Genomic DNA, 20,105 nt, shown 5'->3' with positions numbered 1-20,105 from the left:
AGACCCTAATGCCTAGTACAAAGATCAGAAAATCAGAAGAAAAGTACCGGGTTCAAAGCAATCATGTGTTAATCTTATTTTTAGTACATAGTTTTCGAGAGCCGATCTTGACAGTTCATGCAATATTGGAAAAAGAAAGAATTGGGATTTTAACGGTGCTGATACGTCTCTCAGAACAGAAAGAGTAACTCTTTAAGATAAAATCATCAACTTTTATTGTACAATTGATTAAAGTGAATAGGGTAACACATTCCTCTAAAGATAGTAAGATCAAGACAAACTAAGAAACCAGAACCATATGTTTGTCATCAGTATCATGACCCCCAAAATGCACTTCCTCCTCTTTAGTAGACCCATGATATAGTATGGTGCTTTACAGGAAATCAGACAGTATGTCGATCTGTAAGAGGGGCTGCCAGGTTCCGTCACATTTCGCACTGTAGCTTCTTCAGGGCTTCAGGGGATGTGGTTGTGAATAACTGCTAAAGACACAGGAAAATACTGCATAACATATACAACTTCTGTCATTTACAAATATAGCAAGCATAATAGTGCATAAATATTGATACACTTACAAATTCAAATAGAGGAAATGAAGATTAAATTCAATGGTACACTCTCACACATATGTCAGCGGGCGCAAAGGGGCAAAAAGATGGTATCACAATGGAGAGGACATGTAGGAAGCAGCCCACAGCCCCAGAGGTCATACAAAGAGGGAAAGAGGGAAAGACAGTGCTCTCCAGTAGTTGGATAGGCCTGTAATTGCCTGGAAAAGGAACACCAAGACACCATCAAACCTCTTTTGGGCAATACATATGTTTCACATATACCATAGCAATAATGCTCAGATAAATACCTTTAGTATTGTTGGGCGGTCTGAGGATCTAACCATCAAAACAAAGTCTTGTCACATCGGTGATAGCACCTAAATGTAAAAAGTTTATATAAGATAGAACCATCAGAAGCAATGTAAAAATACTTCATAAGGGCATAATAAACACACTTGCACTCATTACACGCATGGGAGCCCATAGATGACAGCGTATGGAAAAAAAGATGGTATATACCTCTCGGTCAGGAATAATGCGCCACCCATGGTGCCCAGAAGCAAAAAATGGCTATTATGCTTGCTATATTCGTAAATGATAGAAGTTGTATATCATATTATACAGTATCTTCCTGTGTCTTTAGCAGTTATTCAGAACCACCACCCTGAACACCTGAAGAAGCGAGTGCAAAACGCGATGGGATCTTCTTCCTTTATATCTTCTCACTTTCTATTCTTCCCTTGCCCTCTCTTCTTCCCTCGCCTTCTATTCCCTAGCCTTCTCTTCTTCCCTCACCATCTCTTCTTCCCTTTCTATCTTCTCACTCAGTATTTTTCCCTCGCCCTCTCTCTTTCACTCTCTATGTTCTCACTTTCTCTTCTTCCCTCGCCTTCTCTTCTTCCCTCGCCTTCTCTTCTTCCCTCGCCCTCTCTTCTTCCCTTTCTACATTCTTTTCGATTTCTATTCTTCCCTCGCCCTCCCTACTTCCCTCTCCTTCTCTACTTCCCTCGTTTTCTCTTCTTCCTTCTCCCTCTCTTCTTCCCTTTCTATCTTCTCGCATTCTTTTCATCCCTCGCTCTCCCTTCTTAGTCTCTTCTTCTTGATTTTTCTTCTTCCCATGGCCTCTCTTTTCCTCTAGCTATCTTCTTTAGCTCTCACCTTTTCCCTCACCTTGTCTTCTTCCCTCACTTTCTTTTTTTCCATTGTCCTCTCTTCTTCCCTCATTTTCTTATCTCTTTCTTTTCTTCCCTTGCCTTATCTCCTTCCCTTGTCTTCTTCCCTAGCCTACTCTTCATTACTTGGCTTTACTTTTTCCCTTGCCCCCTCGTTTCTTCACTTGCTTTCTCCTTCCCCACCTTAATTTCTTTTTTCGGTTTCTATTCTTCCCTCGTCTTCTCCTCTTGCGTTCTCTTCTTCCCTTGCTCTCTCTTCTTTGTATATTATTCTTCTCAATTACTATTTTTCCCTTGCCCTCTCTTCTTCCCTCACCTTCACTTCAATCCTTGCCTTCTGTTCTTCCCTTGCCCTCTTCCCTTTCTAGCGTCTCACTTACTATTTTTCCCTCGCCCTCTCTTCTTTCCTCATCTTCTCTTCCTCTCTCACCTTCTCTACATCCTTTATTATCTATTCTTCCCTCGCCCTCTCCTCTATCCTTGCCCTCTCTTCTATCTTTGCCCTCTCTTCTACCCTTACCCTCCCTTCTTCCCTCACCATCTCTCCTTTCCTTGCCCTCTCTTCTTCCTTCGGTTTCTGTTCTTCCTTTGCCCTCCCTTCTTCCCTCGCTACCTAATTCTCACTTTCTATTCTTCCCTCACTTTCTCTTCTTCCCTCACTCTCCTCTTCCTTTTCTCTATTTTTTTTTTTCTTTCTATTCTTCCCTCGCCCTCTCTTCTTCCCTTGCCTTATCTTCTTCCCTTGCTTTCTCTTCTTACCTCGTTCTCTCTTCTTCCCTCGCTATCTTCTTCTCTCTTTTTCTTCTTCCCATACCCTCTCTTCTTCCCTTGCTATCTTCTTTTGCCCTCAATTCTTCCCTCGCTTTCTGTTCTTCCTTCTCCCTTTCTTCTTCCCTCACTACCTTATTCTCACTTTCTATTCTTCCCTCACCTTCTCTTCTTCCTTCACTCTCTCTTCTTCCTTTTCTGTATTCTTTTTGCTTTCTATTCTTCCCTCGCCCTCTTTTCTTCCCTCGCTTTCTCTTCTTACCTCATCCTCTCTTCTTCCCTCGCTATCTTCTTCTCACTTTTTCTTCTTCTCATACCCTCTCTTCTTCTCTTCTTCCCTTGCTATCTTCTCTTTTCCTCAATTCTTCCCTTGCCTTCTTTTCTCCTCTCGTTTTCTATTCTTCCCTTACCATCTCATCTTCAAATGCCCTCTCTTCTTCCCTCGCCTTCTCTTCTTCTCTTACCTTCTTCCCTAGCCTTCTCTTAATTCCTTGGCATTACTTTTTCCCTCACCCCCTCTCTTTTTCTCTAGCCTTCTATTCTTCATCACCTTCTCTTCTTCCCACGGTTTCTATTCTTCCCTGGTACTCTCTTTTTCCCTTGCCTTCTCTTCTTCCCTTACCTTCTCTTCTTCCTTCACTGTCTCTTTCTTCCTTTGTATATTCTTCTCCCTTCTTCTCATTTTCTTTTCTTCCTTGTCCCTCTCTTTTTCACTCGCCTTCTCTCCCTCTCTCTCCCTCTATTCTTCCCTCACCTGCTCTTCATTCCTCCTCATCTCTTCTTCTTCCCTCGCCTTCTCTTACTACCTTACCCTCTCTTTTTTCATCGCCCTCTCTTCTTCCCTTGCTTTCTCTTCCTCCCTTGCCCTCTCTTCTGTACATTCTTCCCAATTTCTATTTCTATTTTCTATTATACCTCACCTTCTCTCCCTCCCTCACTCTCTCTTCTTCCCTTGCCTTCTCTTCCTCCTTCGCCCTCTTTTCTTTCCTCGCTTTCTCTCTCTTCTTCCCTCGCTTTCTCATCTTCCTTCATCTTCTCTTCTTCTCTCACCTTCTCCTCTTTCCTTGTCCTCTCTTCTTCAATCTTCCTCTCTTCTTCCCTTGCCCTCTTTTCCTTCCTTTGCCTTTTCTTCTTCCCTCACCCTCTCTTCTTCCCTTTTTATCTTCTTCTCTCTTTCTATTCTTCCCTTGCTTTCTCTTACCTTGCTATCTCCTTCTCGCTTTTTCTATCTTCTCGCTTACTATTTTTCCCTCTCTTCTTCTCTTGCCCTCTCTTCTTCCCTTGCCTTCTCTTCCTCCCTTGCCCTCTCATCTTCCCCCACTTTCTCTTCCTCCCTTCTCCTCTCTTCTTCCCTCATCCTCTATTCTTCCCTTTTTACCTTCTTATCGCTTTCTATTTTTCCCTGTCTATCTTCTTCTCACTTCCTATTCCCTTGTTCTCTCTTCTCCCCTTGCGATCTTCTCGCTTTCTATTCTTCCCTTCCCTTCTTCCCTTGCCTTTTCTTCCTCCTAACCCTCTCTTCTTCCCTCCGTCCCTCTTCCTCTCTTCTTCTCTTTCTATATTCTTCTCACTTTCTATTCTTCTCTCGGTATTTTCTTCTCGCTTTTTCTTTTTCCCATGCCCTCTCTTCTTCCCTCACTATCTTCTTTTTACTTTCTATTCTTTCCTTGCCGTCTCCTCTTTCCTCACCTTCTCTTCTTCCCTTGCCTTCTCTTGTTTTTTTGCCCTCTCTTCTATTCTAGCCTTTTCTTCTTCCCTAGCCTTTTCTCCTTTTATATCTTCTTCTTGTTTACTGATTTTCCCTCGCCCTCTCTTCTTCCCTCACCATCTCTTCTTCTCTTGCCTTCTCTTCTTTCCTCACCCTCTCTTCTTCTTTTATATCTTCTTCTTGTTTACTGGTATTCCCTCACCCTCCCTTTCCATGCCCTCTCTTTTTCCCTTGCCTTCTCTTTTTCTGTCACCTTCTCTTCTTCTGTCACCTACTCTTCTTCCCTTGCCTTCTCTTCTTCCTTTGCTCCCTTTTCTTCCCTTGCGATCTTCTTCTCGCTTTCCATTTTTTCCTCATTCTGTATTCTCCCCCTGCCTTCTCTTCTTCTCTTGCCCTAACTTCTTACCTCCAACTTTTTCACGCTTAATTTTTTTTTTCACCCTCTCTTCTTCCTTCACCTTCTCTTCTTCCCTTTCTATCTTCTTCTCGCTTTCTGTTCTTCTCTGGTCCTCTCTTCTTCCCTTGCTATCATCTTCTTCCTTACTATTCTTCCCTCACCCTATATTCTTCTCTTTCTATATTTTTCTTGCTTACTATTTTTCCCCCGCTCTCTCTTCTTCCCTCGCCCTCTCTTCTTCCCTCGCCCTCTTTTCTTCCATTTCTATCTTCTCACTAACTATTTTTCCCTCACCCTCTCTTCTTCCCTAACCCTTTCTTCTTCACTCGCCTTCTCTTCTTCCCTTGGCCTTTTCCTTGCCCTCTCTTCCTCTCGCTTTCTATTCTTCCCTTGCCTTCTCTTCTTCCCTCGCTATCTACTTTATGCTTTCTATTCTTCCCTTGCCTTCTCTTCTTCCCTCACCCTCTCTTCTTTCCTTACTATCTTTTTCTTGCCTTCTATTCTTCCATCACCCTCTTATCTTTCCTCACTAACTTCTCATTTTCTATTCTTCCCTCTCCCTTTTCCTTCCCTCGGGGGAAGGATTTGAGTTTCTATAGCACTGGGCTGACTTTTCATTGGGGTGCAACCTATATGCTAGAGATGGTTTGCACCTAAGTGGAAGGGGATCTGTTGTGCTGGGGGTAGGTTTATGGGATGGATGGAGGATTATTTAAACTAAGATCAAGGGGGAGGGAGAATTAGATTACATTGGGGCAGACAGATCAGACAGAGATCAATCCTTATTGGTAGGTGGAATGGGGAAAGATGGGGGGAGGGCTATGGCAGGTGATAAGAAGTTTTCCATTGGAATTGGTACCATTTGTAAAAAAAAAAAAAATATGCACAATATGTGTGCACAAGGTGTCAATGAATTAAAGTGTTTGTTCACAAATGGCAGAAGTCTGCCAAGCAAAATAGGTGAGTTGGAAGCTTTGGTGCATGAAGAGAGCTATGATTTAATTGGTATTGCTGAATCTTGCCTTCATTCTTCACATAACTACACTATTAATATTCCTGGCTATGTTCTCTTTCAGAGAGACAGGGTAAAAAGGAAAGGTGGTGGTGTCTGTCTCTATGTGAGAAGTTATCTCAGAGCGAGTGTGAAAGAGGACCTAGTTGATGGAGAGTGTGATGAGGCTGAAGCATTATGGGGGTGCAAACTACAAAGGTAATCATTGGAGTTTGTTATAGGCTACCCACTGTTAACGAGGAGGTAGAGACTCAGCTTCATGCACAGATCAAAAGGGCTGCAGGAGGTGGGACAGTGATAATAATGGGAGATTTTAACTACCTAGAAATTGACTGGAGTAATGATACTGCAGGAACAGTTAAAGGGCCCTGATGATCGGTGCCCAGCAGTGCCACCCACCAGTTCCGCCCACCTGCCAGAAGTGACGCCCACCTGTGCCCAGCAGTGCCACCCACCGGTGCCACCCACCTGTGCCCGGAAGTTCCACCCCCCGTGCCCATCAGTGCCCACCAGTGCCCATCAGTGCCACCCACTAGTGCCCATCAGTGCAGCCCAGCAGTGCCGCCAGTCAGTGCCCAGCAGTTGCGCCAGTCAATGCCCAGCAGTGCCGTCAGTCAATGCCCAGCAGTGCCACCAGTCAGTGCCTCCTATCAGTGCCGACTATGACTACCCATCATCAGTGCCGCCTGTCAGTGCCGCCTATCAGTGCCACCCCATTAGTGCTGCCTATACGTGCCACCTAATTAGTGCTGCCTATCAGTGCTGCCTAACAGTGCCCATCAGTGCCGAATATCAGTGCAGCCTCATCAACGCACATCAGTGAAGGAGAAAAATTACCTGTTTGCAAAATTTTATAATAGAAACAAAAAAACTTTTTTCTTTTTTGCTATTTTTTTGGTTATAGCGCAAAAAGTAAAACACCCAACAGTGAGTAAAAACCACCAAAAGAAAGATCTTTTTGTGAGAAAAAAATGATAAAACTTTCATATGGGTACAGTGTTGCATGACTACATAATTGTTATTCAAAGTGCGACTGAGCTGAAAGCTGAAAATTGGCCTGGTAAGGAAGGGGTAGAAGTGCCCGGTAGGCAAGTGGTTAAGCTAAGGGATAATTAAACAGCCTATTTACCTTTAGTAAATAAGCTCTCTTTTCTCTTTTACCATACATTTCCAAGACCAGTAAGACTAGCAATAGCAATTCCATTTTCCAAAGTCACTGCACAGAAACCAAATACAATAAAGGAGGCAAAATTTCATATCCCAGTGATATCATATCCAGGTGAAACCTCTGTTGCCAGGGGCGGACTGACCACTTGGAAACTTGGGCAGTGCCCGAGGGCCCAGGGTCAGTAGGGGGCCCCATGAGATGCCCCTGGTACTTTTTTTATAGGTTTTTTGAGTTTGGGCAAGGACACAGAGGCCCAATGATCCCCTATTGCCCGGGGGCCCCATGAGTTGTCAGTCCGCCCCTGTCTGTTGCACAGCATTTTTACATTTTATACAATAACAGCATTTTATACAGCACAAAACAGTCCAAGAGTACTGTGGTTAAAAGTCAAATACAAAAAGTTGCAGCGCTTGAGTATATAATACAGGGAATTGACATATATAAAGCAGAGTTAAACATTCATATTTTGACATGCACCAGATCCCACATTCATAAATTAATGTAAACAATGGTCAGATAAGTAATGAAGATCTATCCAACTCATCAAAGTGCCTATAGTGATAGGGATGTTAAAGTCAAAAGTTTTGGGGTGTATCCAAGCAAATCCGTGACTTCCATGATAGGGGAATAACTGTAAAATGCACTAACCAGATAGCGCAAGTAAATGCGCATTGGAGTATAATGACCTTTTTTTTTTTCTTTAATTTAAATATTTATTAATTTTTTTCATGTTATTACAAAAATTCCATAAGAAGAAACACAATACATATAAATAATCCATACATTTCTACTTTGTCCTTCCTATTTACCTCTTTTCTTTCCCTTCCCTCCCAACCCACCTTTTCCCCCCTTCCCCCCTCCCTCCCCTCTGCAAGATCTCCAATCTCTCAAGGCCCGATAACTTTAAATAACTTTCCTAGTTTAGAGTTTTCTATATTTCTCTTTTAGTCCTGATTTTTCCCATTTTTCCCATCGCGAGTAGTATAATTTCAACCTGTCTTCCTGAGTATAATAAGATTTTTCCATTCTACTGATCTGGTTTACCCTATTGATCCAATCCTCCTCCGTCGGCACCTCTGTCTTCCACCAAAACTTGGGGATCAACCCTTTTGCAGCACTTAAGTAGTACCATACTCCTGATTCTTTGTATTTATTTACTGCTGTCTCAACATTATGTAGGAGACACATGTTTGGGTCTAATCCTATGTTATTTCCAGTTATTATTTCTATTAAATTGACTATTGTCTTCCAGAAATCCTGAATTTTTGGACATTGCCACCAAATATGAAACACCGTGCCCTCCTCCCCACATCCTCTCCAACACATTTTTGACTTCTCCCCCCTCATCCTGTGCTCAGTGCTTGGTGTAATATGCCATCGCGTCAGACATTTATAGTTGATCTCAACGTCTCTCATACTAACACTCTCGTGAACTAATCTAAATATCTTATTCTGTTGATCTTCATCTATCTCCACATCCATGTCTCTTTCCCAATTTGTTATAAAAATTAACTTTGTGTCTGTGTCTAATTCTGTGAGTATTTTATACATTTTTGTAACACCGTGTTTCCCATCTCGCCGTGTTTCTAGTAGCCTTTCAAACATATCATCCACTCATTTTTTAATCTCAAGGGTTTTGGGAGAGTTCCAATAAAACATTTTAATTGTTGATATTTCCACTCATCTATTTTAGTAAACATATCTCCTCCCCTCTCTTTTAGTTCTTTAAATGTTTTCAGTTCCCCCTCTATCAATACGTCTCTCAATTGAATATCTTCCTTTTTAAACCATCTCCCTGATATCTCTTCTTTTCCTGGAGGGAAAAATTCCGTGTTTGCAAGAGGCATTAATATAGAATTAAATTCCCATTTCATATGTTTGTGTAAATTATCCCATATCTTTAACACATTTAAAGTGTAAGTGCTTGTGCTTTCTTTAATTGTTCTATAATGTGCTGGAACCCATATCATCTTACTCAAATTAATTCCACTCAGTTCGTTTTCTATTTTTACCCAATTTTTCCCCTTATAGTTAAAAGTCCAATCATAAATTCTTGCTAAAATTACAGCTTTGTAATATCTCTTAACATCAGGTAGTCCCATCCCCCCTTTCTCTTTAGTCCTACTTAGTGTTTCATATGATATTCTTGGTTTTTTATTCCTCCATATATATCTTGTTAGCATTCTTCTCATTATCTTAAAAAACGCCTCTGGGAGTTTGATTGGGATCATTTGAAATCTATAGAGTATTTTAGGTATAATTACCATTTTAATTAGGTTTATACGTCCTAACCATGATGGGTTTCCTCCTTCTAATCTTTTTAGTTCGTCCTTAGTCTCATTTATCAGAGAAATATAGTTTAATCTATACATTTGTTTATGTGAGGTAGCAAGTTTTATTCCTAGGTATTTTATATCTTTTTCTCTCCAAATAAAGGGGAATTCTTTTTGTAGTTTTTCTTTTTCGCTCTTTGGTATATTAATGTTCAGAATCTCTGTTTTTGTTGGGTTAATTTTTAGATTTGATAGTTCACCATATTCCTTCAAGATCTTCATTATACTTGGTAGTGTTATTCAGGGGTTGCCTACATAAAACAGAAGGTCGTCCGCAAAGGCCGCTACTTTATGTTCTATGTTTTCTATCTGTATTCCCTTTATCGCTCCACTATTCCTTATTATTGATAGCAGGGGTTCCAATGTCAAAACATACAGCAAGGGGGACAATGGACATCCTTGTCTTGTTCCATTGGACATCCCGATGGATTCCGACCTCTCCCCATTTACCGTGATGATTGCGGTGGGCTCCCTATATAATTTACCTATCCACTCACGCATTCTCTCTCCAATCCCCAACACTTCCAAGTTGTCCATCATAAAGCCCCAGTCCACTCTATCAAACGCCTTTTCGGCATCAATTGACAAGAGCACCACCGGGGCTTTCCCTTTTCTACTTTTCTGAATAAGCATCAAAGTTCTCAACCCATTGTCTCTACCCTCTCTTCCCCGGACAAATCCCACCTGGTCTCCATGGATCCATTCGGGCATTAGATCTTTCAGCCTGTTTGCTAGGACCTTTGCGTACAACTTGGTATCAGTGTTCAATAATGAAATTGGTCTGTAGCTAGAGCACTGAGAAGGATCTTTTCCCTCCTTGTGAATGAGAACAACATGGGCCTGAAGGGATTCCCTCCTCCCCTCCATCCCACCTCCCAAGTCATTCATATATTTCTTTAACTTTGGTAACAGTACTTCACAAAATTTTTTATAGTACTTAATTGTATAACCATCCGGGCCTGGGCTTTTCCCTCCCCCTGTACTTCTTAATGCTACTTCTATTTCTTCCTGAGAAATTTCTGATTCCAAGGAGTTCAATAGTGTTTCACTGAGCTTTGGCAATCCCGCATTTTTTAAATATATCATCCTTTTTTCATTAATACCTTCTCTATTTTCTTTTGGTGAACCTTGGTGGCTGATATTGTACAACTTTCTATAGTACTCCGTGAATACTTTAATGATTTCTTTAGTTGAGTGGACCAACTCCCCCTTAGGGCTTTTTATCTTTTCTATATAATTCCTGTTTTTCTTTTTATTCAGGGCTCTCATTAAGTATTTTCCTGGTCGATCACCCCATCTATATCTTTCACCCAATACCTTGTTATATACTCTTCTCCTCTCCTCTTCCATCAATCTCTCTAATTCATCTCTTTTATCCATTAGCTTCTGTCTTGTTTCTATTGTTATTTTCTTCTTATGTATCTGCTCCAACTCCAGGATTTCCTTTAAAAGTCCACTAACCCTCTCTCTTCTTTCTTTTTTTTTCCTTGCTCCCATCGCAATCAAGATTCCTCTTATATATACCTTATGACTTTCCCATACTGTAGCTGTCAATACTTCCTCTGTCTCATTCTCTTTGAAATATACCTTAATCTCTTCCTTGATCTTCTGCACAATATCCTCATCAAAGAGAAGAGCCTCATTTAACCTCCATCCTAGACCTCCCGTCCACCTTTTCCCCCATCCTATTTTCATTATGACTGGGGCATGGTCCGAAAAAGTTCTTGTCTCTATTTCTATTTTAACCAGCATTTCAATGAGTTGATGATCTATTAGAATATAATCCAGTCTCGAGTATATCTCATGTGCATTAGAGAAGAAGGTATAGTCTCTGTCTTTCATGTGCATCATTCTCCAGGCGTCCACCAGTTGGTACTCGTGGATCGCCTTCTTCAAGGCTCTCAGAGACCTACCCCCCTCTCTCTGCACAAGGCAGGTTGCATCCTTTTGTGGGTCCATACAAAGATTTAAATCTCCTGCTATTATCAAATGCCCTTTTTTAAAGTCTAATAATTTTTTCAACAAACCCTTCAAAAAGATCTCAGGTTTCTTGTTGGGGCAGTATATATTGGCTAGTGTACATTCAATTCCCTGAAGTTTACCCTTCAAAAACAGGAATCTCCCTTCCGGGTCAGTCTTTCTATCTTCCAACTCAAATCTGACATTCTTTGCCAATCCTATTGCCACCCCCTTTGCTCTTTTGATTGGAGAGTCAGCATAATACCATGTTGGATAATATTTGGATTTTAATTTCACATTTGATTCTATCTCAAAATGTGTCTCCTGTAGAAATACCACTGACGTTGCCCTGTGATGTAACTCTTTAAACATTTTAAATCTTTTCCCAGGACAATTCAACCCATTCACATTATATGTTATAAACTGTATTTCTTCCATCCTTCTTAATTCTGTCTCTCTCTCTCTTCTAATTCGTCTCTTCCTATTAGGCCCGAATATCTTGCAAAATATTAGCCCCACGGCCCCTCCCCTCCCTTCCCCCCACCCAATCCCTGTCTCCCCCCCCCCAGCCCCACCCCCCTCTCTTGTTTTTCCCCTACCCATTTTTAGGCTTATAAACTGCCTATAAATCATTTGTGGAACTATTTCCACGGTTGATTTAAAATACTGGGATTAAGCTCCGCCCATGGACGCCTCACCTCTCCTCCGAACTCCCTAGCTCCCCTTTCTCTATCAACTGGGCTCAACAATACCCTTTACTTCCCTCCCTTAACCGGAGCTTCCAGATGGACTTCCACTTCAACAAGGGGGCTACAAAAGGGGCTAGGGAAAAAGATAGAGAAAAGAGAAAGCATATATTTTACTAAATTCTCCCTCCCTTTTCTCCCCAATGCCAGAACCTCCCTCCCCCTCCCCCCGACCCGCTGCCAGTCCTCCTGTCTTGTATCATCCGTATCTTCTTTTTCTTCTTCCCACCCAATTATCTCCATTCTTTGCAAATCCAGTCTATCACAAAAATCTCTCAGTTCCTCCGGGAATCTCAGGTATGCTGTGACCCCATTTTTCCAGCCAATTAGAGATGCCGAAGTACCCCATCTATATTGCACATTCTGTTTTCTCATTTGCTCTAATAGGGGTCTCAGGGATCTCCTTCTCCATAGAGTCTCTGATGTTAAATCCGCAAAAATTTGAATAGTCAAGTCTCCATACTTAATTAACGATCTTCCCTTGATCTTTTCCCAAATCTCATTTTTGACCCCAAACTTCTGGAACTGGACAACTATATCTCTCGATCTTTCCCTCTCAGTATCTTGTTTAAATTTTCCTATTCTGAACACTCTATCCAGTTCAATCACTTCTGTTTCAGGTCTGTCTCTTATGGAGTTTAAGATTTTATTAACTAGTTCATATAATATTTCCCCTTTTGCAGATTCTGGAATTCCTCGCACCCTAAGGTTACACCTTCTTTATTTATTTTCTTGAATTTCCATCCTATAAAACAATTTTTTCTGGGTTTTCTCTAAATGGGTTATTTTTTTCCTTAGATTATCTATGGTTTGGGCCTGGGTTTTGACTTTCTCCTCTGTTTCTTCCATTCTCGATAGCAGATGGCCTAAGTCGCTTCGAATAGCTGTCATTTCATGTTTTATCGTTTTCTCCAAACTTTGAAACATTTCTATCATCTCCTTCTTATTCGGTACTTGTAGTTCACCATCAAGTTCTTTTTTTCCCAAGCCATCCGCTATTTGTTGGCTACAACTGCTGTTCATACCCAGTGATAGTCTCGGACTGTTTCCTGAGCTAGTGTCCATTTCCCCTTTAGCGCTTGTACCTTGGGCCCTTTCTGGCGTAATGTTTCCATATGATGTAAATTTCTTTATCGTGCCTGATTGGGACCCTTTGAGCCCTGCTCCCTTAGGACCTTTATTCTTCATATCCTCTTTAAGTCTTTTACCTTCTATATTCTCTAGATGGAAATTGTACCTCTCCCTTATGATTTATGATCCAGACGGGTTTACTACTTTTGCTTATGCTCTCCTAGGGATGTGTGGGACTCTTCTCTTCTGAACCCAGGGAATCCTCCCCTCTCCTCCTTAACCCCTTGGACCCCAATGTCACTCAGGAGTCAACTAGACAATAGACCCCCAGCAGCTCTCACTCACCCTTCTCTTCCCAGGACGGTAGCTCCAAGTTTGGGTGGAGGGCCTTCACAGCAGCTCTGTCCTGGGGGGGGTTCCTCTGGGCTTCCAATGCTGTAGCTCTTTTTCTCTGTCAGGATTTCGTCCAAGGGATGCAGGGTGGGTCTCCTGGCACTCCCGGGTCTCCCTGGCCCAGGATCGAGCAGTCAGCTGGCCGGGGGCTCCAGGCAGCAGTGAACCGGGGGGCTGCAGACAGTAGGTAGCCGGGGTTTATGGGCAGCAGTTGGCCGGGGGGTTGTGGGCGACAGAGAGCCGGTAACCCAAGCCGGCGTCTCCCTGTCAGTCAGGCGTCCAGCTGGCTTCCTCTTCTCCCAGAGGTCCTCCGCGGCTACCACACGCCCCCGCCACGTCACCTCGTCCTCCAGCGGTCCGGGTCTCTCTCTCGTGAAGCACCGGAGGGGCCGGCGCTTCACTGCAACCTTCGTCCGGCTTCCATCACCGGCTCTCCGGGCTCTATTCAGCGTCCCTCCAGACTCCGGTGAGTCAGGTCCTAAGGGTCACTAGGGAGGTCGGGGAGCGGAACCTAGCCGATAGCTAGTGCCGCTCACTCCCCACTGCCGCCATGTTCAGGCTCCTCCCCTTGCACCTGTCTTTTTTGTCCCCGTGGAGTATAATGACCTACTCCTGGTCACAGCCAAATGGTCCTCAGCGTAAAGCCCTCAGGAACCCCAGTGCACCACTCTTGCAGTCTCCTACCACCAGGGGGAGTGCGCCTCTTTACAGTAGCACGAAATCACTTTATATCCTCTATCGCCAGGATTGGTGTGCTTTCATATCAGGAGATCATCTCAGGGACTCGGCTATTCATTGTGGTCAGACTTTTGAGCCTTACTGTGGAACCCAACACGCTCACAGGTCAACTAAAAGATTTAGCGCATTCCTCATATTCTTTATCTTATGCAGTCATTGGTTTTAATGGTTTATAGCTCTGGCTAGTCTCCAGTTGTGTTGTAAGAATGGAAATGTCTTTATCTAGCTTTGTTGGCTAAAACCCCTGTGGTTAGCTGTGGTTAGTACTGTGGTTAGCTGTGCATACATTTCAGATTCAATAATTGAGCTCTGTAAACAACAGGCTTCATAGAACAGGTGGCAAAGAGATAGAAGTTAACATGAGATAAGTCTATAGCTTTATCTGGTGGCCAGAGAGAACAATATACACTCACCAGCCACTTTATTAGGCACACCTTGCTAGTGCCAAAAAAAATCCCCCCACGCCATTACACCACCACCTGTCTGAACTGTTGATACAAAACATGATGGTTCCATGCTTTCATGTTCTTCTGACCTCTGACATCAACAAGGCATTTTCGTCCACACAGCTGCCGCTCACTGAATATTTTCTCTTTTTGGACCATTCTCTGTAAACCCTAGAGTTGGTTGTGTTTGAAAATCCCAGTAGATCAGCAATTTTTGAAATACTCAGACCAGCCCATCTTGCACCAACAACAGTGCCACTTTTAGAGTCACTTAAATCCCCTTTCCTCCCCATTCTGATGCTTGGTTTGATCTTCAGCAAGTCATCTTCACCACGTCTAGATGTCTAAATACAGTTGCAAGAAAAAGTATGTGAACCCCTTGGGATTATGTGGAGTTTTGCATGAATTGGGCATAAAATGTGCTCTGAACGTCATCTAAGTCACAACAATAGAAGAACACAGTCTGCTGAACATAATACTACACAAACATTAGATGTTGCCATGGTTTAATTGCACATAACATGTAAACATTCACAGTGCAGGGAGGAAAAAGTATGTGAACCTTTGGACTTAATAACTGGTTGACCCTCCTTTGGCAGCAATAACCTCAACCAAACGTTTCCTGTAGTTGCAGATCAGACCTGCACAACGATCTGGAGTAATTTTGGACCACTCCTCTTCACAAAACTGTTTCAGTGTAGCAATATTCTTGGGATGTCTGGTGTGAATCGCTCTCTTAAGGTCATGCCACAGCATTTCAATGGGGTTGAGGTCAGGACTCTGACTGGGCAACTCCAGAAGGCGTTTTCTGTGCTGTTGCAGCCATTGTTCTGTTGAATTACTTGTATGCTTTGGGTCATTGTCCTGTTGCATCACCCATCCTCTGCGGAGCTTCAGTTGGCGGACAGATGGTCGTACGTTTTCCTGAAAAATGTCTTGATAAACTCTGGAATTCATTTTCCCATCAATGACAACAATCTGTCCAGGCCCTGAGGCAGCAAAGCAGCCCCAAACCATGATGCTGCCTCCGCCATGTTTTACAGTGGGGATGAGGTTTTGATGTTGGTGTGCTGGGCCTTTTTTTCTCCACACATAGTGTTGTGTGTTCTTCCCAAACAACTCAATCTTGGTTTCATCTGTCCACAGTATATTCTGCCAGTAGTGCTGTGGAACATCCAGGTGCTCTTTTGCAAACTTCAAACGTGCTGCAATATTCTTTTTGGCCAGCAATGGCTTCCTCCGTGGTGTCCTCCCATGTACTCCATTCTTGTTTCATGTTTTCCTTATTGTAGATGTGTTAACAAAAATGTTAGCATGTGCCAGAGATTTCTGTAGGTCTTTAGCTGACACTCTGGGATTCTTCTTTACCTCATGCAGCATTCTGTGCTGTGCTCTTGCAGTCATTTTTACAGGATGACCACACCTAGGGAGAGTAGCAACAGTGCTAAACTTTCTCCATTTGTAGACAGTCTGTCTTACCGTGGACACATGAACATCAAGGCTTTTGGAGATACTTTTGTAACCCTTTCCAGCTTCATGCAAGTCAACAATTCTTTTTCGTAGGTCTTCTGAGAGCTCTTTCTGCGAGGCATGGTTCACATCAGACAGTGCTTCTTGAAACCAGTAAACCCAAATCAGGTGTGTGTTTTTTAAGGGCAGGACAGCTGTCAGCAACACATCCAATATCACCACACTGATTGGAGTCAAGGTTGGCTCACTCCTGGCTCCAATTAGCTCTGGGGGAAGTCATTAAGCTAGGGACTCACATACTTTTTCCTCCCTGCACTGTGAATGTTTACATGTTATGTGCAATTAAACCATGGCAACATCTAATGTTTGTGTAGTATTATGTTCAGCAGACTGTGTTCTTCTATTGTTGTGACTTAGATGACGTTCAGAGCACATTTTATGCCCAATTCATGCAAAACTCCACGTAATCCCAAGGGGTTCACATACTTTTTCTTGCAACTGTACATTGAGTTGCTGCCATGTGATTGGCTGTTTAGCAATTTGTGTTACGAATAGGTGTACCTAATAAAGTGCCTGGTGAGTGTATGTTATTTTAAACCATAGTTTACAGTACATTTACTTTACTAAAACAATTTTTACTTAACAAAATTTAAGCCCAACCAATACATCGAGCCCAGTTATAAAGCAGTGGTATGATCTAACAACAGCCATACTGCTGCTTTAAAATACATTTTTAAAACAGCACATTTATGAAACACAGGGGTGTCCTTTACAATGTGCTTTCCACTGGTTTTAGGACTTCACTGCAATCAAAACATTGTTCAAATGAATATAATTTACAACTCAGCCATGTAAATTTCCAGGAAGATGGTGCAGTCATGTGACCTGTCAAAGTTATATAAACAGTCTCTCCGCTGAATGTGGCATTCTCTCTTCTAGAGTTCTCTGGAAAGAGCTCTAGAAGATACTGTGGGCTTCACAATCAGCCTTTTTTTACCAATCTACTCTCATGTGATGAACTATAGAACTACTGTATGAACATACAGGTGAAACTTGAAAAATTAGTATATCGTGCAAAAGTTCATTTATTTCAGTAGTGCAACTTAAAAGGTGAAACTAATATATGAGATAGACTCATTACATGCAAAGCAAAATAGTTCAAGCCGTGATTTGTCATAATTGTGATGATTATGGCTTACAGCTCATGAAAACCCCAAATCCACAATCTCTGAAAATTAGAATATTACATGCAATCAATAAAACAAGGATTGTACATAGAACAATATCGGACCTCTGAAAAGTATAAGCATGCATATGTACTCAGTACTTGGCTTGGGCCCCTTTTGCAGCAATTACTGCCTCAATGCGGCGTGGCATGGAAGCTATCAGCCTGTGGCACTGCTGAGGTGTTATGGAAGGCCAGGATGCTTCAATAGCGGCCTTCAGCTCTTCTGCATTGATCGGTCTCATGTCTCTCATCTTTCTCTTGGCAATGCCCCATAGATTATCTATGGGGTTCAGGTCATGCGAGTTTGCTGGCCAATCAAGCACGGTAATCCCACGGTCATTGAACCAGGCTTTGGTGCTTTTGGCAGTGTGGGCAGGTGCTAAGTCCTGCTGGAAAATAAAGTCAACATTCCCATAAAGCTTGTCTGTGGAAGGAAACATGAAGTGCTCCAAAGTCTCCTGGTAGACGGCTGCGTTGACCCTGGACTTAATGAAGCACAGTGGACCAACTCCAGCAGATGACATGGCTCCTCAAATCAATACAGACTGTGGAAACTTCACACTGGACTTCAAGCATCTTGCAGTGTGTGCTTCTCCATTCTTCCTCCATACTCTGGGTTCTTGGTTTCCAAATGAGATGCAAAAGTTGCTCTCATCAGAAAAGAGGACTTTGGACCACTGAGCAACAGACCAGGTCTGTTTTTCTTTAGCCCAGGTAAGACGCTTCTGACGTTGTTTGTTGTTCAGGAGCGGCTTGACAAGAGGAATACGACATTTGAAGCCCATGTCCAGGATCCGTCTGTGTGTGGTGGCTCTTGATGCACTAACTCCAGCCTCAGTCCACTCCTTGTGAAAGTTCCCAACACTTTTGAATGGCCTTTTCCTGACAATCCTCTCCAGGTTGCGGTCATCCCTGCTGCTTGTGCACCTTTTTTTATTCAACACTTTTCCCTTCCACATAACTCTCTATTAATGTGCTTTGATACAGCACTTTGGGAACATCCAACTTCTTTTGCAATTACCTTTTGAGGCTTTCCCACCTTATGGAGGGTGTCAATGATGGTTTTCTGCACAACTGTCAGGTCAGCAGTCTTTCCCATGATTGTGATTCCTACTGAACCAGACTGAGAGACCATTTAAAGGCTCAGGAACTTTTTGCAGGTGTTATGGCTTAATTAGCTGATTATAGTGGGACACTTTGAGCCTAGAATATTGCACCTTTTCACAATATTCTAATTTTCGGAGATTGTGGATTTGGGGTTTTCATGAACTGTAAGCCATAATCATCACAATTATGACAAATCACGGCTTGAACTATCTTGCTTTGCATGTAATGAGTCCATCTCATATATTAGTTTCACCTTTTAAGTTGCATTACTGAAATAAATGAACTTTTGCACGATATTCTAATTTTTCGAGTTTCACCTGTACTTTTGTGTTTTTATTGTTTACATTAATGTTAGAGCATATTCAGGCAGTCGTCTTCTGCAATGACAGAAGACGGATTGCCGATTAACTGCTGTTCATGATATTTTCCTTTAATGTGATGTGTCAAGCAAATTCCAAAAACAGGGAGAAAAGACAAAGCACTAAAGTAGGCCTTCAGTTTCATCGGTATCAAGGTAAGATACTAGTGGGTGTGTTCAAAACAGTTAACTATCTTCTGCCTTGTGAAGATTGATGAACATTAATTTAAAAAACTATAATATATAAAAATGACTACATTCAGTTTATGTGTGTATCGTGGAAAATGGAACCTTTTTGAGGTAATCAGATGTTAAGTGTTTAGGTAGCAAAGGAACAAAATTAGGTGGCACTTGAGAATCGGGAAGATTTCAAGCTGTAATAAACCCGACAGCAAACATTTATTTTATGGCAGCGTACCATTTCTTAATATGTGATGGCTGCATTAATTTTTGTAGGCCCCTTTCACATGGGGTGGACTCTGTTTTGATCAGCAGGGGATCTGTTCACTGATCCCTTGCTGATCAGAGCAGAGAAGAGCAGGCAGATGGCAAATCCACTTAATCCGCCTAGATGGAGGGAAACAGATCAGTCTCCTTTTATTAGTGGATTGAAGCTAGGTGGGTGTAAACGGACACAAGTCCTCTTACACCCACCAGTCCATAGGGGTGAATGGAAGGTCTGATCAGTTCATCCTAAAAAACGGACAGGCTGACCTTGTCGGACCCTTCGCGTGAAAGTAGCCTTAGGATTTATTTCTTCTATTTTCATCTGGTGATCCAGCCAAGCCAGTGAATCTGTTGTTTTCAAAAGAACAGAATGTATCAGTTACAGAGATAGGACAAACCATTCAACGCTGGCAGGAGTGTTTACAATGATCAGTCTTTAGTTACAGTATTTATGTAAAACCTTTTTCCCAAAAGGAAAGAAAACTGTTTGTAACTGCCTATAAAATATTTACAGGAATTGGCTTAAACTTGTTAGTGTATCTAAATCTGCTAGTCCATCTAACAATCCCCTCCCCCAAGATTGGCAATTCTCTTGTCTAAAGATACTTCCTGTGCTCCTGCATCCAGAGTGGTGTCTCACTAATACAGGAGATGTGTTACTGGCCAGATTACCAGGGGAAAACAGCCTAAGAAAAGAAAATGGATGCAGCCACCACATCTATTGATTGCTATTTTGCAATATATCACTTTCTTGGTTTTGGGTTTATTACCGTTTTCAAATTTCATTTATTATAACAGAGCTCTATCTGTTTTTGGAGCTGTGTGCTGAAATGATGCAGGGGATATTGTAGGTTCCAATATGTTCTCATGAAATGCTTTTTGCAGTCCAGGCAATTATTCATTACTTTATATTGAACATTGGGGAATCACGCTTACATCCCTGGCAAGAATCTCCACTGTTCTGTGCCTTGTGTATCATGCTTTTCACTGTACTTGCCAATAGTGATCTATGGCAAGATTTTCATAATCTTGG

The 20,105-nt window shown here is 42.2% G+C and overlaps 1 long non-coding RNA gene across 1 annotated transcript; it reads right to left on the bottom strand.

Annotated features, from left to right (window-relative positions):
- Positions 1-282: 282 nt before the first annotated feature.
- On the bottom strand, positions 283-19,422 carry LOC149472890 (uncharacterized). Its single transcript, XR_016314140.1, has 3 exons — positions 19,340-19,422; positions 860-928; positions 283-482 (listed from the first exon to the last, which is right to left on the bottom strand). It is a non-coding gene; the product is annotated as an uncharacterized LOC149472890 (long non-coding RNA).
- Between the last annotated feature and the right edge of the window lie 683 nt (positions 19,423-20,105).

Source organism: Staurois parvus, unplaced genomic scaffold (assembly GCF_062004578.1).
Source record: "Staurois parvus isolate SC_StPar_1 unplaced genomic scaffold, SC_StPar_1.0 ptg000019l, whole genome shotgun sequence".
NCBI classification, from domain to species: Eukaryota; Metazoa; Chordata; class Amphibia; order Anura; family Ranidae; genus Staurois; species Staurois parvus.
The sequence above is the reverse complement of the archived record's forward strand: the minus strand, read 5'-3'. Positions and strand labels throughout refer to the sequence as shown.